Here is a 20,113-nt window from a genome sequence, read left to right as displayed (position 1 = left end):
AATATCATTTAACAAATGAATTCTTTATTGTACTAATAACTGACTGAATGCATTACACATTACTCCCTATACAAAAGGAACAATGCAATCTTAAACACTTTATAGTTCTACTAATATCCCATTAATGTCATTAGGACTCCCTTAAGCCCCACCGATCGGCCATGACACTCCCTCACTATTTATCAGTCCACAAAATGCCACAAAAAGGCGGCACTACCCGGCATGGAGGCTACAAAACAATGGACGTGGCAAAGATACAACTCGGCTGTAAGTAAAATGACTGCAATGTGTATTAATACAGATCTATTCCTTCTACATGTGTAAGTAAAATAGAGACGCTCAGGTTGCTATTCTTTACTCTTACAGCTGGACTGGCTCCTGTGCACTGTGTTTGGGGACTCATGCCTTTGTTACAGAGAATTTCTTATTACTCATGCACATGAAAAACTAAGAAACTAAGTGTTATTTCTAATAACACAACGGGGCAGGTCTCATCTTGACGTACTAAAAAGACAATTTTAGAAAGGCACGAAATACTAAAATTAGTCTAGAGCCATCTATCATCTTTAATGGCATTTGTGCTCAGTGAATTTACAGAACATAGAATCAAAAATAAATGTTCCTACTGTGCACAGCCTGCGCCTACCAGGGGGGTATTCCCACTGAACTATTTTATGGGATATATAAAAGATACGTCAGAAAGGTGTGACCACGGATCAACTGCAACCCACCACCGAAAGAGAGACTGAAGGGGCTCAAGGACTTAGACATGCTTTTCCATATACCCTGCATTAAAACGAATAGTAGTTACACAAACATCTCATTCCTCTTTATACTGTATTAACACAGCGATTCCTGGTTGCGTGACCCCTTCCCATATACAGGTAAACGGGGGTCGTGCCGCGACACACAGGCGGCTGCAGCCCCACAGTAGCATAAAATCCATAACCATGTGGCCCCTGCGCCCTATTAAAGCGACTCTGTACCCACAATCTGACCCCCCCCCCCCCCAACCACTTGTACCTTCGGATAGCTGCTTTTAATCTAAAATCTGTCCTGCTGTCCGTTTGGCAGGTGAAGCAGTTATTGTCTTAAAAACTACTTTTAAACCTATAGCTCCATGCCCTACGGCGTGGCTTAGAATCAGTGCCCTAACTTTGCACCACGTCTCCGTCCCTCCTCCCCACCCTCTTCATCATTAGGAATGCCACTGCATTTTTTATGCTGTATGCTTTTTCTGCAGATTTTACAGTAATACTGTCACCCCTCTTACTCTATGTGGGGTTCTCTGCACCATCCACAAGCATAGTTGCTGCACATTTGATATATACCTGTATAAAACCTGTCAGTCTCCTTTATGCTCTAAAATCGCTTCATTTCATCAGTGGATAGTGTCAGATAGGCGGGGCTCCATGGCAGATGAGCAATCTCCCTGCCTAGGTGACACTGTCCACCAACGAAATGAAGCGAGTGTAACAGCATCACTTTAAAGGGGTTAACCAGCGCTACAAAAACATGGCCACTTTCCCCCCTACTGTTGTCTCCAGTTCAGGTGCGGTTTGCAATAGAACAGAGTTTCAAAACCCCGCCCAAACTGAAAACAGCAGTAGGGGGAAAGTGGCCATGTTTTTGTAGCGCCGGATAACCCCTTTAAGTGCCAGACAAAAGAATGACATCCTAGCTGTACACCTTCTGAAGAAAAAAATATGCAGCTTTGAATACGTGCATGTGTGACTGTATAAAAGGTGTTTGTGAGGCTTTTTTTCCCCGCACACTGATGCCCTCCCCTCAGGATAGGGTACAGATCAATGATTGTTGGCCTATTGATTAGCTGTGGCACCCCTAGTTCACAGTAAATAATGTGTCCAATCTAGTTTAAAGGATTTCGCACACTTTATGATATCAAAACAGTATCTATAGAAGTCTACAGGGCCACACTGTATGCCTAAATGCCTTTAAGATTTCATATGAACTCAAGTAGGTAAAAAAAAAAAATATATATATATGGCATGTTCCATAAGACACTAAATTACATAAATATTCTACCATAACACGGCACTGTATGAAGGCACAAAAGAAAAGAGTCTGCAGGGACATTTCTCCACAGTAGGCCTAACTGGCTCTAAATCCATTTACTTATCCCTAACAGTAAGTTTTCTTTAGTTAATAGTGATTCTGACCTTAAAGGGAGGTCAACATTATTCTAAGACTCTGTTTGCACCACAATATCCCCCCAAACAGAAACTAGGACATTCTTTTGGCCTCCATCAGGTCAAAGGGGACCTTACTGGTGTGTGCCGATTGTGTATACTTCGTGTAATGTGAGTGAAGCCTAATGACAGAGCCGTTTTTAAGGGGTGTTATCCCATAATGACCACCGACACCTATTTACAGGACTGGCAGGGATGCAACCTGGGACCCTCACCAATTACTGGACTTGGGCCAAGAGGCCCTGTTTGAATGAAGTGGAGGCTTAAAGTGACTCTGTACCCACAATCTGCCCCCTTCTCCAAATCACTTGTACCTTCAGATAGCTGCTGGATGGTTAAAGCGACTGTCTACCTACAATCTGCCTCCCCAAACCACTAGTACCATCAGATAGCTGCTTTTAATCCAAGATCTGTCCTGGGTCCGTTTAGCAGGTGATGCAGTTATTGTCCTAAAAGAGAAAAAAAAAATAAAAAAATAACTTTTAAACTTGCAGCCCTGTGTGAAATAGGCATGGCCTAGAGTGTGTATATCCTAGGATTGCACCAGTCTTCCGTCCCTCCTCATCACTAGGAATGCCCCAGGGCAGGATTATTCCTATTCATCACCTGTCTGAATAGTGCACAGGTGCCTTAACGATCCAGCTCATGTGCAGTATTCACACAGGTGATGAATGGGAGAAATTGTTCTAGGGGCATTTACAATGAAGAGGGCGGGGAGGAGGGATGGAGAGGCAGTGCAACCCTAGGGCACACACACTCTAGGCCACGCCAATTTGACACAGGGCTGCAAGTTTAAAAGTATTTTAGGACAATAACAGCATCACCTGCCGAACGGACCCCAGGACAGATCTTGGATTAAAAGCAGCTATCCGAATGTACAAGCAGTTTGGGGGGCAGATTGTGGGTACAGAGTGGCTTAAAAGTGACACTGTGACCCCTTTTTTGCATTCTGACTTCTCTACACAGGTGTAATGGGTAAATTTAGCGTTTTTCATACCTTATTTTATATCATACGTCATGGTGCTTGTTGAAGTAAAAAGTGATCTTTTATCAACTGCAGATTGTGTTTAAGTGGGCAGGGCTTCGCGGCAAGGGATGTCACGGGGAGGGGCCAACGGTGGCGCTAATACCGGGAAGTCCCGCCCACTTAACACAATCTGCAGTTGATAAAAGATCACTTTTTACTTAAACAAGCACCATGACGTATGATATAAAATAAGGTATAAAAACTGCTAAATTTACCCATTACACCTGTGTAGAGAAGTCAGAATGCAAAAAGGGGGTGACAGTGTCACTTTAAGGCACCTGTGCACTGATGACTGAAAGAAAACCTGCATGGGGTGTTCCTTATGATGAGGAGGGTGAGGAGGAAGGATGAAGACGCGTGCAATCCTAGGGCACAGACACTATTGGCCACGCCAATTTCACACAGGGCTGCAAGTTTAAAAGTTGTTTTTTTAGGACACCTGCCGAACGGACCCCAGGACAGATCTTGGATTAAAAGCAGCTTCCGAAGGTGCAAATGGTTTTGGGAGGGGGGGGGCAGATTGTGGGTACAGAGTCGCTTTAATACATGCACTGCAGCTTTATTTAAAACCTATGGGACTGTGAGCTAGCTCAGCCATCTCTGACAGCCCCATAGACTTTGAATAAACTATGGACTGGTGTTAAAATGTAATTCTGAAATAAAGGGGTACCCCCCAAAAATGTTTAAATTAAAGGAGAAGTCTGTCAAAAATTTTTATTGAAGTATTGTATTGCCCCTAAAAGTCATACAAATCACCAATATACACTTATTAATGGAAATGCTTATAAAGTGTTTTTTTCCCTGCACTTACTACTGCATCAAGGCTTCACTTCCTGGATAAGATGGCGGGCTGTGGCTGCTGGAGAGGATGATGGCAGAGGGATGCTTAGTGTCCCTCCAGTGCCCCGTGTCCCTCAGTGTCCCCTGCCATCATCCTCTCCAGTAGCTACAGCCACACAGCTCCGGCAGTCGGGTCGTGACATCACCATGATATCCAGGAAGTGAAATAACCATGGTATCCAAAAGATGTGTAAACTACTTCTATTTAAAAAATCTCAAGCCTTCCAGTGCTTATCAGCTGCTGTCGATCCTGCAGAAAGTGGTATACAGTCTGACACAGTGCTCTCTGCTACCACCTCTGTCCATGTCAGGAACTGTCCAGAGCAGAGGTGGCAGCAGAGTGTGTTCAGACTATGGAATCCACAGGATGTTCTCAAAGCGTATTCCGTAGCCTGAATGCTCCCTCAGACTGGAAAGAATACACCACTTCCTGCAGGACATTCGGCCGCTGATAAGTATTGGAAGACGTGACATTTTAAACTGAAGTAAATACAAGTCTGTAAAACTTCCTGACAGTAGTTGATTTAAAGTTTTGATTTTTTTTTGGAGAACACCTTTAATGATCTGTCAAACATGTCCCACAAATAATATGGGAATAAAACCTAAAAGCTAACTAAACTTCCTACCCCCTGCATAGACACATGGCCTGCAAGTTTTGATGGTTTGTTCAAGTCTCTACCATATATTAAGAGAAAACGATATGTCTGATGCAACCAGAGTGAAGTATGTGCGTGTCCATGTAATGCATTGTTTCCTAGGAGGGAATCCATACAGCTGTTCCACAGTATGCAAGCTAGTGCAAACATGTCCATGGAGCAATCACAAATGCCACTGTCAACACTTTACACATGGGAACTGACATCCTGCAATACACTAATATATATATATATATATACATACATATACACACACACACATATATATACATACATACACACACACACATATATATATATATATATACACATACATACATACATACACACACACACACACACACACACACACACACACGTATGACCTACACTGGGCAATAATCTCATAATAATGTATATGCACCAGTCACTGCTGGAGGTACTATAGGGATGGCTGACAGTCAAATGCTCTAAAAGGTAACTATTTCATATGAAAATTGAGTGTTAATATCACATTTAGTCATTTATGACTATAGCCAAGGTCCCTGGTATTCAGGAAAAATAACTATGCAGCAATATAAGAATCCGTGTCATAATTTCCCTCTTGTAACGCAAATCTACCCACGCCAGGTTTTTTTGCAATAACCTTATGTAACAGGTTGTTTATGTCCAAATCCAACCCTCCAGTGACAGCTGACCATTCCATAGCAGGACATGCAAGACTACTTCTGTCATATAGTACCCAAAGATTTAAGCATGCTCAGCTGGCCACAGACGTGACTTACGATGGATTCCATGCTGATGGATGGAAGGCAGCCCCCACACTATCTGTCATGTGGGGGAAAAGTTGGATTTTAACCAGCACCAAGAATATAGTTATCATCTACAAACACCCCTAACCCAGATAAAGAGCACCCAAAAGGTGTTAAGTAACTTGTGAGATAACATTCCAGTCAGGATACCCAAACAAGTATATTGTGCTAGCTATTTCTAGCTCTCAAGACGGCCATACAGGTTAGATGACTCTTATAGGCCATATTCCACCAACAGATCTGACGACAGATTATCTGCCAAAGATTTGAAGCCAAACCCAGGAACAGACTATAAAGAGAGATCAGGTAAAGGCTGGAATAAAGGAAAGACTGGATTTCTACTCTTTTCAAATCCACTCCTGGGTTTAGCTTCAAATCTTTGGCAGATAATCTGTCGTCAGATCTGTTGGTGGAATAGGGCCTTAAGGCCCTATTACACACAGATTAATCTGACATTTTATTGAAGCCAAAGCCAGAAAGACTATAAACTAAGAATAGGTCATAAGGGAAAGACTGAGATTTCTCCTCTTTTCAAATCCATTTCTGGCTTTGAGTTCAATAATCTGTCAGATAACCTTTGTGTAATAGGGACACTAGGGCTCTTTAAGACTCCGTTGACACAGAAAAAAACTGGCGGAATCCCGCCAGCCTACCAGTCATGGATATGTCCATTCTTCAGCACGGAGAGAGGAGCCGCGTCAGCCTTCCATAGGCTGTCATCATGACAGGGAGGCTGAGGGGATTCCGCGGTGGAGTTTTGCTCCGTGTCAACGTAGCCTTAGAAGGACCAAGGCATTCAGTAAATATTTTCTTTAAAATCAACTTGTGTCAGCAAGTTTGTAAGGGACTTCTATATAAAAGGAGAAGTCGGCCCTGGCTAAAACCTGAATGGCAGCAGGGGACAACATAACCAATCCTTACTTACCTCTCCCCATGCCTGTGATCCACCGCGTGACCAGGACCCCCGTCGGAAGGCATCCCCCCCCCCCCCCGACCTGTGATGACATAATGACTCAGGGAAAAATGCCCATCCCAGCTGATTGACTGGCCGCTCAGTGATTGGAGTGTCGTTGCGCCCCAATGACTGACTAGCTGAGCGCCCACCAGTCCATCAACAGGGTTGGGACGTTTGTCGCTGGTGAAGAGCCCGGTGGGGGTCCCAGAGCGGCGATCCAGCGATGGAGGCGCGATTTGTGAAAAAAAAAATAAATAAAAAATAAAAAAAAATTACATGTTCCTACTTCTTTAAAAGTCTTAAGTCTTCCAGTCCTTATTAGCTGCTGTATGTCTTGCAGGAAGTGGTGTATTCTTTCCAATCATGGTAAAACAATAACCGATCTCAGGGACACCAGCTAAAGACGAAATTGTAGGCTGCTAGTAAAAGCGCTCAACACAGTGAAAACATAGCTGCATCACCCCTGGGAAAACTAATATGCAAAAAAAAAAAAAAGTCTGTGAAGTCTCATTTAAGAGTCTCGAAACACTATCACTGTGTGTGACCCCCTCTATATCACTATGGCTGACCTCTATATTACAGGTATCTGGCATTGTTAGCAGTGTGTATGGTGAATATTTAGTTAGAAACATAGAAGATTGTCAGCAGGAAAAGATCACCTGCTCCTTCTAGTCTAGTTGTGAGTAGTTCAGGACATGGAGGCTGGAGACTGGCTGCATCCACTGCACACACAGGAGAAGCTGCTTTATATCTTTCCTCATTCCCTCATAAATCGCCCCAGGATCATGTAGGACATTAGGGAGAAGCTGCTGAGCCAGTGTGATTAATAACTCCCCTGGTATATGACCGGCCATTTATGAAGGAGCAGGAGTCGGTCCTGATAAAATTCAGGAGTCTGAGTCGGAACTGCGGCTTACCGACTCCACAGCCCTGCACCTCACCGGACAATCTGTCTGAACATCCAAAATACAAGCGGATATAGCACTTAAAAGAGGATGTACCACCAGGTACCAACGGATCAAACGGCGCCGTCACGAGGAAGCCGGTGCCCGTGAACGTCGCCGTTCTATGCACCGGAACCGGCCGGTGCTCAAGCACTGGAGGAAGGCCGGGCTGCCCCCAGTGGGAGGGAATTCCCTCCCCTGTATGACGCGGCTCCATTAGAATGAATGGAGCTGCGTCATACAGGGGAGGGAATTCCCTCACACTGGGGGCGGCTTGGCCTACCTCCGGGCCGAGGTTGAATAACGGACCGCGGCACCGGCTTCCCCGTGACGGCGCCGTTCGATCCGTCGGTTCAGATTAAAGAGGATGTATCTGGTGGTACATGCTCTTTAAGTGATTTGTTTTCCACACAGTAAATATATAAGGTAGTCACTTCCCTGCAGTTCAACCACCTGTCCCCTTCAGATCAATCCCCATAATCTGTGTTTTTAACCTGCTTACTCTATGCCACCAATCCTATAAGGTGAGCCAGTATCTGATTGGAATTATACATAGGCCAAGAGACAATTGTACAGTAAAGGAAGGGCAAAAGGTCATTTCCTTCACTATAAGGGTACGTGCACACTACTGAAACACGACAGAAAACCCATTGCAGATTCCACAGCTCGCACCCATTCGCGGACTCCGGTGGTCATGTGCATTTCCACTCGTGCCATAGACTCCATTCTATGCACAGACGGATTCCGACGTTCATTCTTTGGCTAAGTGCATACTGAGGAATAGGCGAGGAATTGAAGAGGAAACTGCTCTTAATTTCTTATTATGAACAGAACAACGTCCCATTGTGTTTAATTTGTCACACTGCAGAATTTCCAAGCAGAATTTTCTGCTGCAGACCCGCTCTCCGCCCAAAGAAGTGACATGTCAATTCTTTACGATTCTGCTAGAGGAACCCTATAAAAGTCAATGGGGGCTTAAATTACGCTTGAACTCCTCTTGTATTCCACTCTAAGGGTACGTTCACACCGAGTAAAATAGGCGGAATTCCACCTGTCTCAGAGAGTCATGGCATCTCTACAGAAGAGCGCCGCGTGGCTGCTTCATTACAGTGCAGCGCATATCTGTACTGTTCCCCCGCTCCCAGCATCTTATCACAAGTCCGTTACAGGTATTCTATGTCAGTGTTCCGTACGGAACACTGAATGTGTGAATGCGGTCTAAGGGTGGGTACACGCTATGGAATCCACATGGATAAGCTCTGTCGGATTCCATCACTTGTACCCGCTCACGGCAGCGAGCATATGCGTCCGTCGCATACACTTAATTCTATTGGCGGGTGGATTGCGCTGTCCGCAAAAATAATGTAATTTCTTTCGTCGGATTGCGGAATTCGCCCGCCTATAGAATGGTGTCTATGAAACAAGCGGAGATGCACGCCACCGTGAGCGGGTACAAGTGACGGAATCCAAAGGAATTTATCCGCATGGATTCCTTAGTATGAACCCACCCAAATTCTGCCAGAGCTGAATAGGCGAGGAATTTCAAGAAGAAACTTTCCTCTTCAAATCCTTGTTGAATACTCCCCTATTCCTCAGTGTGAACATACCCTTTAAACAGACGGAATCAGCCCGTGCATAATGAGTCTATGGCACGAGCGGAAATGTGTGCGGCTGCGAGCGGGTGCTGTTGAATGCGCTGCGGTTTTCCCATCAGGATTCTGTAGTGTGCACATACCCTAACTGAGACAGGGACTGTGTGATTCTTATCAGTAACTTTGATGGGAGTTTATGCCGTCCACCCCGAGAGGTAAATATCATGATAATGGAAGTTCTAGTTAAACCAATAAAAGATCCAGCACTCCATGATAATGTTCATAAACTTATTTTCTTGAAGATAAAACTCCATTGCAGAAAGGTAACAGGTACTGTGCATACGTTTGTGCACCATTTGGCTGTTGATGGGGGTAGCTGGTCTATATCTACCTGTGTGAGCAGTTCCTTTGTTACTGTAAGCAGCAAATAGATCCCCATGGACTTAAGAGAAACCCTGTTAAGGCATGTGTATGTACCGTAAATTTCCTAATCTATAATGATGGCCTATGTACAGCGCTGTAGAATGTGTCAGCGATATGCAAGCACAAGATAAGGTATTATTAATCACAGATTTGTCCAACTACAGCTTTTAACGGGTTATTCAATTTATCTAAACCTGGTAGAGCTATACTATACACCTTGCCTGGTGCAGAACCTGCGCTCTGTTCCCTCTAGTTATGCCGATGGATTGTCCTGTGTGGAAACGCCATCAGGCGAGGTGGAAGAGGGAAGGGAAGGATCAGCGCACGGACACTGGACAGAGCAAAGTATAGTATGGTATAAGATTAAGAGCTATAGCCGGCAGCTGTAATGTCTTTTAGTTAAAGCGAAAGTACCTGTTCGCTTAATGATTTTTTTTTTTCTTCTCTACACTACCAAGTGGGCGCTATCACAAAGACCCAGTGGCGCAGTCTTTTTCCAAAATGTCCCCCGGTTCCTGCCATCAGAAACATTTTCTACATGCGAATTGGTACATCCACTTCAAATCCTAGAGCCCCTTTAAACACGATTACATGTTCAGACCTGTATAACATGAGGAGCTTATTACATTTAGGGAGCCTATTAGGCCACAATTGAGATCAGAAAGTGTCCAAAACCACGGGGGAGATTTATCAAAAAAGTTGTAAAGTAAAACTGGCTCAGTTGCCCCTAGCAACCAATTAGATTCCACCTTTCATTCCTCACAGACTCTTTGGAAAATGAAAGGTTGAATCTGATTGGTTGCTAGGGGCAACTGAGCCAATTCTACTTTACACCAGTTTGATAAACCTCCCCCCATTTCTTCACCACTAGCTGAGCAACAGCGTGATCACCACAAAGCTATTGGTTAAGGAGGGTGTCTTTCAGATGCATTTAAGATGGCCTCAGTTTTGTTGATCCTTAGTTTACATCAGTAAAATTTGAAGGGCTATTCCACTCAAACATAACTTTTCATATGTTCCTACCCATGGTGAGGCTAACAATTCCTTCCAAATGTATCTATTCTGTCTCCTTCCCCCAGTTCTCAGCTGCTGCTTTCTGCTGAAGACACAAAAATCTGCGTAAGAGCTGTTCTCTCCATCCCTCCTCTTTTCTGAGGTGGCCAATGTAAACATATGAGGTCAGGTTGCTGATGAACTCTCTGTGATTAATCCTCCTAGCATTACAAAGAATCTACAAAGATGCAGATAGGGACTTGTTTACATCAGCCACCTTGGAAGGGGGGGGGAACAAGATAGAGAGAGAGGCTTACACAGTTTTTCGTATTGGCAGAAAGCAGCGGCTCAGAACGGGGGAGAAGGAGACAATACATAGTTAGGGCCTGTTGACACTGAGTAAAACAGGCAGAAATTCCAAGTGGAACCCCCCTCACGGCAAACTTTGCAAAAATCCTGCCTGCCCCAGTGTCACAATATAATGTGTTGCGCGCCTCCGCTCAAAGAATTGACATGTCAGCCAATCACTAGCCATGGCACTGTCCTGTTTCAGTTAGGGACTAGCTGAGCGGGCTGTCACTGGCAAACAAGTTTGCCTCAAAAGTGGAGGCGGCTGCAACCAGCAGGGAGCACCGAAGACCCTTTGGTACAACACTGGGGGAACAGCAAAGCACAAGATCTTCTGTCAATAAAGAGCAGCAGTATATTCAAAGTTGTCTATCGTCGAACATACCCATTAAAGCCGAAGCGTGAGTCTATTACACGGGAGCTTGTTCGGTTTGTAACTGCCTACATAATAGGCTTCACATCTGTGTAGGTGCCTTTATCTTAAGTCAGAAATACTGGAAAAAAACATCTTAAAATGTGTGATCGGCCAATTAATTAAAATTTAAAAGGGCGATATTGGCTTCTTCATGTAAAGGGCCCGAAGCCTGAGGTCACACCGGAGTTGGAGTTTCCTATGGAAGTCTATGTCACAGGTTTCCGCAGCATGTAGAGCTATTTTATCAGTTAAATGCTAAAGCAGCCAATTACACAGAATATCAGCCTATACGTCCCATGTAAAAAGGCTTAAACTTGCCCTAGAGGCTCTGCTGCGCATCTCCATCTTAGTTTCCATCTGAAGTACCAGATATACCTGCTTAAAAGATACGATCAGTCAATATTCGTGCATTTTCTCATTTGGTTGCCGATTGTAGGGGACTACTAAACAGGAAAATATTAGCCTCTTCCATGTAAAGCGCCCCAAGGCTGAATTCACACCTGCTTTGGAGGGTCTATTGACCTCTACCGTATATAAGGCCCTAAGGCTGTGTGCACACCTACAATGGAGACGCTGCTGACCTCTACCGTATATAAGGCCCCAAGGCTGGATGCACATTACATTGGTGACTCCGTTGACCTCTTTCATATATAGGACCCTAAGGGTGGGTTCACACTACGGAACCCAAGCGGAGATTTTGCGACAGATTCCATAGCTCGTAACTGTTCATGGCCGCGCACCTCTCCGCCCATGCCATAGACACCATTCAATGCACGGGTGGATTCAAAGAATTGACATGTCAGGCCGCCGATAGAATGGTGTCTATGGAGCCAGCAGAAAGGCGTGCGGCCGTGAACAAGTACAAGCTACGGAACCCGTCGGAAATTCTCCGCTCGGATTCCGTAGTGTGAACCCACCCTAAGGCTGGGTTCACACCTACATCAGTGACTCCGCTGACCTCTTCCGTATATAGGACCCTAAGGCTGGATTCACAACCCACATCAGTGACTCCACTGACCTCTTCAATATATATATGACCCTAAGGCTGGGTTCACATCTACATCAGTGATTCCGTCGACCTCTTCCGTATATAGGACCCTAAGGGGCCTTTTCCACAGAGCGATAATCGGCCCGATTCGGCAGATTATCGCTCCGTGGAATAGAGGGAACGATCATCCGATGATCGTGTCATCTGCTGATCGTTCATTTAGGTGCAAACCGACGATTTAAAAACAGCATACATTACCTGTCCAGGCTGCAGGGCTTCTCCTGTGCTCCTTCTCCCGTTCCCGCGCGCAGCAGCAGCTTCGGAGCGGCCTGTCAGAGCTGAAAGACCGCTCAGCCAATCACTGGCCAGGACCTCCACGGCCAGTGATAGACTGCTCAGCCAATCACTCCTGCCAATCAGGTCCTGGCCAGTGATTGTACCACCAGTGACTGTACCACCAGGCCCAGGCTGAAGCACTGGAGGCGGGCCGACCCACCCTTAGTGGGAGGAAACCCCAGCCCCTCTAATGATAGGGTTCCATTGATTCTAATGGAGTCACGTCATGGAGGGGCTGGTGTTTCTTCCCACTAAGGGTGGGTCGCCCGCCTCCAGTGCTTCAGCCTGGGCCTGGTGGTACAGTCACTTTAAGCTCCATTTACTTCAATGGAACTGAGTTTCAAAACCCCACCCAAAATGGAGACAAGAGAGGGGGAAAGTGGCCATGTTTTTGTAGCGCTGGATAACCCCTTTAAACAAGGGAAGCAAGGACATCGGTAACCATGTTCATGCAGCCCTTGTTAAACGATAATTGGGCCCTGTAATAGGCCCAGTAAACGAGCCCCGATCTAATAGATCGGCACTCGTTTATAGTTATCGGGCCCATGTAATAACACCTTAAGGCTGGGTTCACACCTACACCAGCGAGTCCGCTGACCTCTTCTATATGTCCCCAATGCAGGTACAATCCAAACCTGCACAGGTGAAAAAACGGAAAAAGCTGCAAAACCCAATTTGTGTCAGTGAAGACCCTTATGGAGTAACACACAGGTGTGAACACAGCCAAACCCGCACCAAAATATCATATAGGACATACTTTTTTAGCACGGTGGGGGGGTTACATTATAGCAGCATCCCAGCAGGCCCTGGATACAGGCCACAATATTTTTGGTGTCCCACTTATAGATCGCCAGCTGTTGCACAACTACAACTCCCAGCATGCCCTGACAGCCTTCGGCTGTCAGGGCACGCTGGGAGTTGTAGTTGTGCAACAGTCACAGATATGGGGCCACAGATGACTTAACACACAGATACATATTATTATTACATATAAATACTGATACATTGGAGTCTAAGCAGAGGGGTCACGTGAGCAGGATGGTTACATTATACATATAGATCACACACCGGGGTCACGTGGGCGGCCTGCGGCGAGCTTTGACAGCCGCTCCCGGCCTGAGGTGAGCGACCTCTCAGGAGGAGGAGGGGGGAGGGGAGCTGCGGGCACTTACCGAACAGCACAAGTTACAGTGGCCTCCTCCCTACACAGCGCGCACGTTGTCCGTCCCCGGGCCCGTCACACTAGGACGCCGTTTGACGCCACACTGAGGGAGGAAACCGCCGCGTTCATCTTGGGCCAAAAAAAAAAAAAAAATACCACACACACACACGAAGGTTAAAATGAACACGCTCCCTTATAGCAAAAGAAGAAACCCTGTCGCGAGAGTACGTTGTCTTCACAGCTTCATCGTGACTGACAAGCGTACACAGGGCCTCACATCTCACATGACGTTTTACCGGCCATTCAACGAGCACGACTCCCTCTCCTCCAACGACCGAGCGCAGCGGCGTGGGGGGATGGGGCGAGATAACGCCGTCTCGCCTCTGATTGGCTGACAGCCGAAATAAGCGCGCGCCTGATTGGCCCCACAGCCCGTCAGTCAAAAGCGACGTTACAGCTTATGGCTCTCCTGATTGGCTGTCGCTCGTGAAGTTTTTTTTTTCTCCCGTACCGCGCTTTCTTTCTTGTAGTCAGTCGGGGCTGAACGTAGCTTTTAGTATTTTACACGAAAAGTGACGTAAGCAGCTCGGGACTTGGAGCCGTAAAACTTCTAAAGAGAGCTGAAAGCAGGTTATTGCCGTTAAGGAGGTGACCAACCTTGTTTGTCGCCGAGTAAGGGGCGGTTTTCTAAGATTGAGTGCGGATTGGTTAAAGGGGTTTGATTGACGGTTAAATGGACCAATAGGAATCGGAGGTAGCCTCAAGCTTGAGTGAGAAGTAAGAAATGCAGAGTGAATGTTGTTTTCCTCAATGCGAAGCTCTGGAGGGGAAGGGGGGGCGAGGTGCCCGGATGTAACATGAGATCATCACTGGCCAATGAACAGCTGGGGTGACGTCATCGTCTTCACCAAAACATCGAGCCTTGTCTGTCAGGGAGGAGATGGGCGGGGACAAGACGGAAAGTGAAGTTCATGGCAAACCCTGACGACATGATGATGTGTGGGAATGTGTTATGGTGGGATATCACTGGGGTCTATAGATAGGCCTGCGACTACTGTGAGACAACAAACGTGGGGGATAAAACCAAGCTGGAAATTTATTTTAAAGGATCCAGGAAAACATGGCTGCTTGGTTTAAACTACAGCACCACCTCTCCTCAGGCTGTGTGTGGTAGTACAATTAAAGGGGTTATCCAGTGCAACAAAAACATGGCCACTTTCTTTCAGAGACAGCACCACTCTTGTCTCCAGCTTGGGGGGGGGGTTGCTGCTCAGTTTCATTGAAGTGAATGGAGCTTAAAGAGGACCTGTCACCCCCCGTGACAGGCTCCCGACCCCCTGTTAGATCCCCCTATACTCACGTGATCCCGCCGGGTCCCGCTTCCTGAGCCGGTCGGGTCCCGGAGATATCAGCGCCTGAAGCCCGGCGCGCCCGCTGAGAGATGAGTCCGATGCCCATAGAGAATGACGGAGCATTCGGACTCCCCATTCATTCTCTATGGGCATCTGACTCTGCTGTCAGCACGCGCGACGGGCTTCGGGCGCTGATATCTCCGTGACCCGACCGGCTCAGGAAGCGGGACCCGGCGGGATCACGTGAGTATAGGGGGATCTAACAGGGGGTCGGGAGCCTGTCACCCCGGCACAGGGGGTGACAGGTGTCCTTTAAAGGGGTTATCCAGCGCTACAAAAACATGGCCACTTTCCCCCTACTGTTGTTTCCAGTTCAGGTGCAATTTGCAATTAAGCTCCATTTACTTCAATGGAACTGAGTTTCAAAACCCCACCCAAACTGGAGACAACAGTAGGGGGAAAGTGGCCATGTTTTTGTAGCGCTGGATAACCCCTTTAATTGCAAACTGCACCTAAACTGGAGACATGAGTGGTGCTGTCTCTGAAAGGAAGTGGTCATGTTTTTGTAGCTCTGGATAACCCCTTCAAAGAGGTTGTTCTTGAAAAAAATCACTTTTACCCAGGGCTCCAGACTAAAAAATTTACCTAGGAGCCATTGGCTCCTAACCTGAAAAATTTAGGCGCCAAATAGAATATTTGGTCGCCAACATTTGAAACCATGTAAAATTAATGTTATGGTAAATGGGACTTACTGTGTGCAGAGGCCGCAGCAGCCTCCTCCTCCTCCTCCTCCTTTAGATTCTCTCTTTTCTTAGTTTGAAAACATTCAACATGGAAACTTGCAACTTGACAACCATATCCAGTCTGACAACCATATCCAGTCTGACAACCATATCCAGTCTGACAACCATATCCAGTCTGACTCAGTACTTCAGCTGCACTTGGCTAGCCTATTAATGAGGCTTACTCTTCTGAACTTGAACTTAAAGGGAACCTGTCGACCCCCGTGCCGGGGTGACAGGCTCCCAACCCCCCGTTAGAGCCCCCTATACTCACCTCATTGCGCCGGGTCCCGCTTCTGAAGATGGTCGGGTCACGGATATCTCAGCCGCTGCAGCCTGACGCGCACACTGAGAGATGAGTCCAACGCTCATAGAGAATGACGGAGCGCTGGACTCTTCTGTCATTCTCTATAAGTGTTGGACTCATCTCTCAGCGCACGCCGGGCTGCAGCAGCTGAGATCTCCGTGACCCGACCATCTTCAGAAGCGGGACCCGGCGCCATGAGGTGAGTATAGGTTCTAACGGGGGGTTGGGAGCCTGTCACCCCGTCACCGGGGGTGACAGGTTCCCTTTAAAAGCTTGCAACAGTCTATACATACTGAGCTAGACTTATGACTGCAGCCATAGTGACCCCCCACAAGATGTGTATATAGATAGATATATCTCTCACCTAGTGACTAATGCAAGTGACCCCCTACAATACAGACACCTGAGGGGCCCTGATAATAATAATTGTGCATATATCTATCTCCCAGTGTCTGCAGCCAGTTTGCCCTCCCCTTATAGATGGCCCCCTCCCCTTATAGATGACCCCTCTCTACCCCCATTATAGATGCCCCCTCTCCCCCCCCCCCTTATAGATGCCCCCTCTCCCCTTATAGATGCCCCCTCTCCCCTTATAGATGCCCCCTCTCCCCTTATAGATGCCCCCTCTCCCCCCCCTTATAGATGCCCCCTCTCCCCTTATAGATGCCCCCTCTCCCCCCCCCTTATAGATGCCCCCTCTCCCCTTATAGATGCCCCCTCTCCCCCCCCATTATAGATGCCCCCTCTTCTCCCCCCCTTATAGATACCCCCTCCCCTTATAGATACCCCCTCCCCTTATAGATGGCCCCTCTCCCCCCCCATTATAGATGCCCCCTCTTCTCCCCCCCCTTATAGATACCCCCTCCCCTTATAGATGGCCCCCTCCCCTTATAGATGACCCCCTCCTTTTATAGATGACCCCCTCTACCCCTATTATAGATGCCCCCTCTCCCCCCCATTATAGATGCCCCCTCTCCCCCCCCATTATAGATGCCCCCTCTTCTCCCCCCCCTTATAGATACCCCCTCCCCTTATAGATGCCCCCTCCTCCCCCCCATTATAGATGCCCCCTCCTCCCCCCATTATAGATGCCCCCTCTCCCTCCCCTTATAGATGACCCCCTCTACCCCCATTATAGATGCCCCCTCCTCCCCCCCATTATAGATGCCCCCTCCTCCCCCCCCATTATAGATGACCCCCTCTACCCCTATTATAGATGCCCCCTCCTCCCCCCCCCATTATAGATGCCCCCTCCTCCCCCCCATTATAGATGCCCCCTCTTCTCCCCCCTCCATTATAGATGCCCCCTTTCCCCCCCATTATAGATGCCCCCTCTTCTCCCCCCCATTATAGATGCCCCCTCTTCTCCCCCCCTTATAGATGGCCCCCTCTCCCCCCATTATAGATGCCCCCCCCCTTTCCTCTATGCTAAGCAATATTTAAAAAAAACAAACACACAAACTCACCTGACAACCCGCTCCCCCGGCGATCCTCTTCTTCTTCGGACGCTGTCCCCGGCTGATGTGCGGCTGCCGGGGGTGTCCCGTCCTATCCCCGGCAGCGCGGCGCGTCAGTGAGCTCCCTGTACGCCGGGGCTGTGACTTCTGACACAGGAAGCGTCTCTGACGCGCGCTGCCTGTGCCGGAAGTCAGGGCCCCAGGCAGCTCACTGATGCGCCGCGCTGCCGGGGATAGGACGGGACACCCCCGGCAGCCGCGCATCAGCCGCGCATCTTAAAGAGACAGCGCGCCGCCGGGGCCAGTCGCAAATGGCGCCCAGATTAATAAATCTGGGCGCCATTTGCAAAATGTCGGTCGCATTGGCGACCATTTTGGTCGCCATCTGGAGCCCTGCTTTTACCCCATGGACAGTGGAAAAGTAGGAGGTCCTGGGAGTCCGACCTCTGTACCCCCCACCTATCTCTGTATAAGGCCCCGGCTTATGTATTATGACCACTTTCTTCCAGAGACAGTACCACTCTTGTCTCCAGTTCAGATGTGGTTTGCAATTAAGCTCCATTCACTTCAATAGAACTGAGTTACAAAACCTGCACCCAAACTGGAGACAAGAGTGGTGCTGTCTCTGAAAGGAAGTGGTCATGTTTTTGTAGCACTGGATAACCCCTTCAAAGAGGTTGTTCTTGAAAAAAATCACTTTTACCCCATGGACAGTGGAAAATTAGGAGGTCCTGGGAGTCTGACCTCTGTACCCCCCACCTATCTCTGTATAAGGCCCCGGCTTATGTATTATGACCACTTTCTTCCAGAGACAGTACCACTCTTGTCTCCAGTTCAGATGTGGTTTGCAATTAAGCTCCATTCACTTCAATAGAACTGAGTTACAAAACCTGCACCCAAACTGGAGACAAGAGTGGTGCTGTCTCTGGAAGAAAGTGGTCACCCCTTTAAAGGGAACCTGTCACCCGCTGTGACGGGATGACAGGCTCCCAACCCTATACTCACCTGATCCCGTCGTGTCCCGCTTCTGGAGGTGGTTGGGTGACAGATATGAGCGCCCAAAGCGCGGCGCGGGCGCTCCTCAGATGAGTCCAACTCTCATAGAGAATGACAGGCGAGTCCAACGCTTTCTCATTTTCTATGAGCGTTGGAGTCATCTGAGGAGCGCGCGCGCCAAGCTTCGGGCGCTCATATCTCAGTCACCTGACCACCTCCAGAAGCGGGACCCTGCGGGATCAGGTGAGTATAGGGTGCTCCAGCGGGGGGTCAGGAGCCTGTCACCCCGACACAGGGGGTGACAGGTCCTCTTTAAGGGTGCGTTTACACATTCTCTGCAGACTGTTCGTAGTGTGTTCACCAGCGCAAACTTCCAAATAGTATTGGAGTTCTTTACATCATAACTAATCATGATATGGAGAGCTCCGAGATCCAGTCTGCAGGACACCGTTAACCTCTCGGTAAATTCAACATTTATGTAAGAGTAATGCATGGGTACACAGGTCTTGATAAAGTTTTTTTCTTCCATTTTTACCCCACTATAGAAGTCTATGGGGGAAAAGCAACAACATTTCTGTTGAAAAATGCGGAGAGCTTGCCCTGCTGCAATTTCAACTAAAAGTTCAGACGAGATGGACCAAGTGATCTTTTTGTGTTTAGTGGCAGTTTTTTGTACGGACAAACATCCCGTCTGATTGCACCCTAATAAAAGGATTGGACTACACAGCCTCATGGAGACACATACAATTGCATAGGAGCTGTATAATGACATAGGAGCTTGTAAAATGGCAGACTGCTTGGTGAGTTGCTTTGTTTCTTATTTTAGATGCATTGGAAAAATGGCAAAAGATAATCGGTCTCAGCAGTGGACGTTCCATTTAGGGATGAATAATTAGCAACGGACAGAAAAAGAAATGATACGTCTGGCATTGCCTAATGTCTTACAACTTTTTATTTTTGAGATTTGAGATAGAAGTGATGACTTGTTTCGGTGCTGAGAGCCAAATAACTTTCACAGAAACTTGACTCCACTCCAAATAACTGCCTTTACTCCAGCATCCAAAGGGAGAGCAGGTAAAAAAAAAATTCTTCCAGTGAACATTGCCCCAGTTCTTCAACCTTTTAGCATAACTACTTGTAATACACTGCTCAAAAAAACAAAAGGAACACGTAACAACACGTAACACACTTAAGGGCCCTTTTACACAGAAAGATTATCTGACAGATTATCTGCCAAAGATTTGAAGCCAAAGCCAGGACTGGATTTTAAAAGAGGAGAAATCTCAGGCTTTCCTGTATGACCTGATATCTGTTTATAGTCTGTTCCTGGTTTTAGCTTTAAATCTTTGGCAGATAATCTGTCAGATAATCTTTCTGTGTAAAAGGGCCCTAACACTAAACAACACAATATAACTCCAAGTAAATCAAACTTCTGTGAAATCAAACTGTCCACTTAGGAAGCAACACTGACCGACAATCAATTTCACATGCAATTAGCAAGACACGCTCAATAAAGGAGGGTTCTGCAGGTGGGGACCA

At 47.2% G+C, this 20,113-nt stretch overlaps 1 protein-coding gene and 1 long non-coding RNA gene across 8 annotated transcripts in view; one reads left to right on the top strand and one right to left on the bottom strand.

Moving 5' to 3' along the window:
- PPM1B (protein phosphatase, Mg2+/Mn2+ dependent 1B) overlaps nucleotides 1-14,431 on the bottom strand; it is a 39,232-nt gene extending 24,801 nt beyond the window's left edge. Inside the window, exon 1 of one of the 7 annotated variants that reach the window (XM_069955367.1) lies at nucleotides 14,338-14,431. The gene's annotated coding sequence lies outside the window, so the exon portion shown is untranslated. Of the gene's footprint in view, nucleotides 1-13,690; nucleotides 14,071-14,337 lie in introns of those variants that run through there. The other 6 variants (XM_069955365.1, XM_069955364.1, XM_069955363.1 and 3 more) reach the window with 6 other exon arrangements.
- On the top strand, nucleotides 14,104-19,298 carry LOC138774467 (uncharacterized). The gene is made up of 2 exons (XR_011360321.1): nucleotides 14,104-14,328; nucleotides 19,120-19,298. It is a non-coding gene; the product is annotated as an uncharacterized lncRNA (long non-coding RNA).
- Nucleotides 19,299-20,113: the final 815 nt, after the last annotated feature.

Source organism: Dendropsophus ebraccatus, chromosome 15 (genome assembly GCF_027789765.1).
Source record: "Dendropsophus ebraccatus isolate aDenEbr1 chromosome 15, aDenEbr1.pat, whole genome shotgun sequence".
NCBI lineage: Eukaryota > Metazoa > Chordata > Amphibia > Anura > Hylidae > Dendropsophus > Dendropsophus ebraccatus.
Note: the sequence above shows the minus strand (reverse complement) of the source record. Positions and strands in the feature narration are given on the sequence as shown.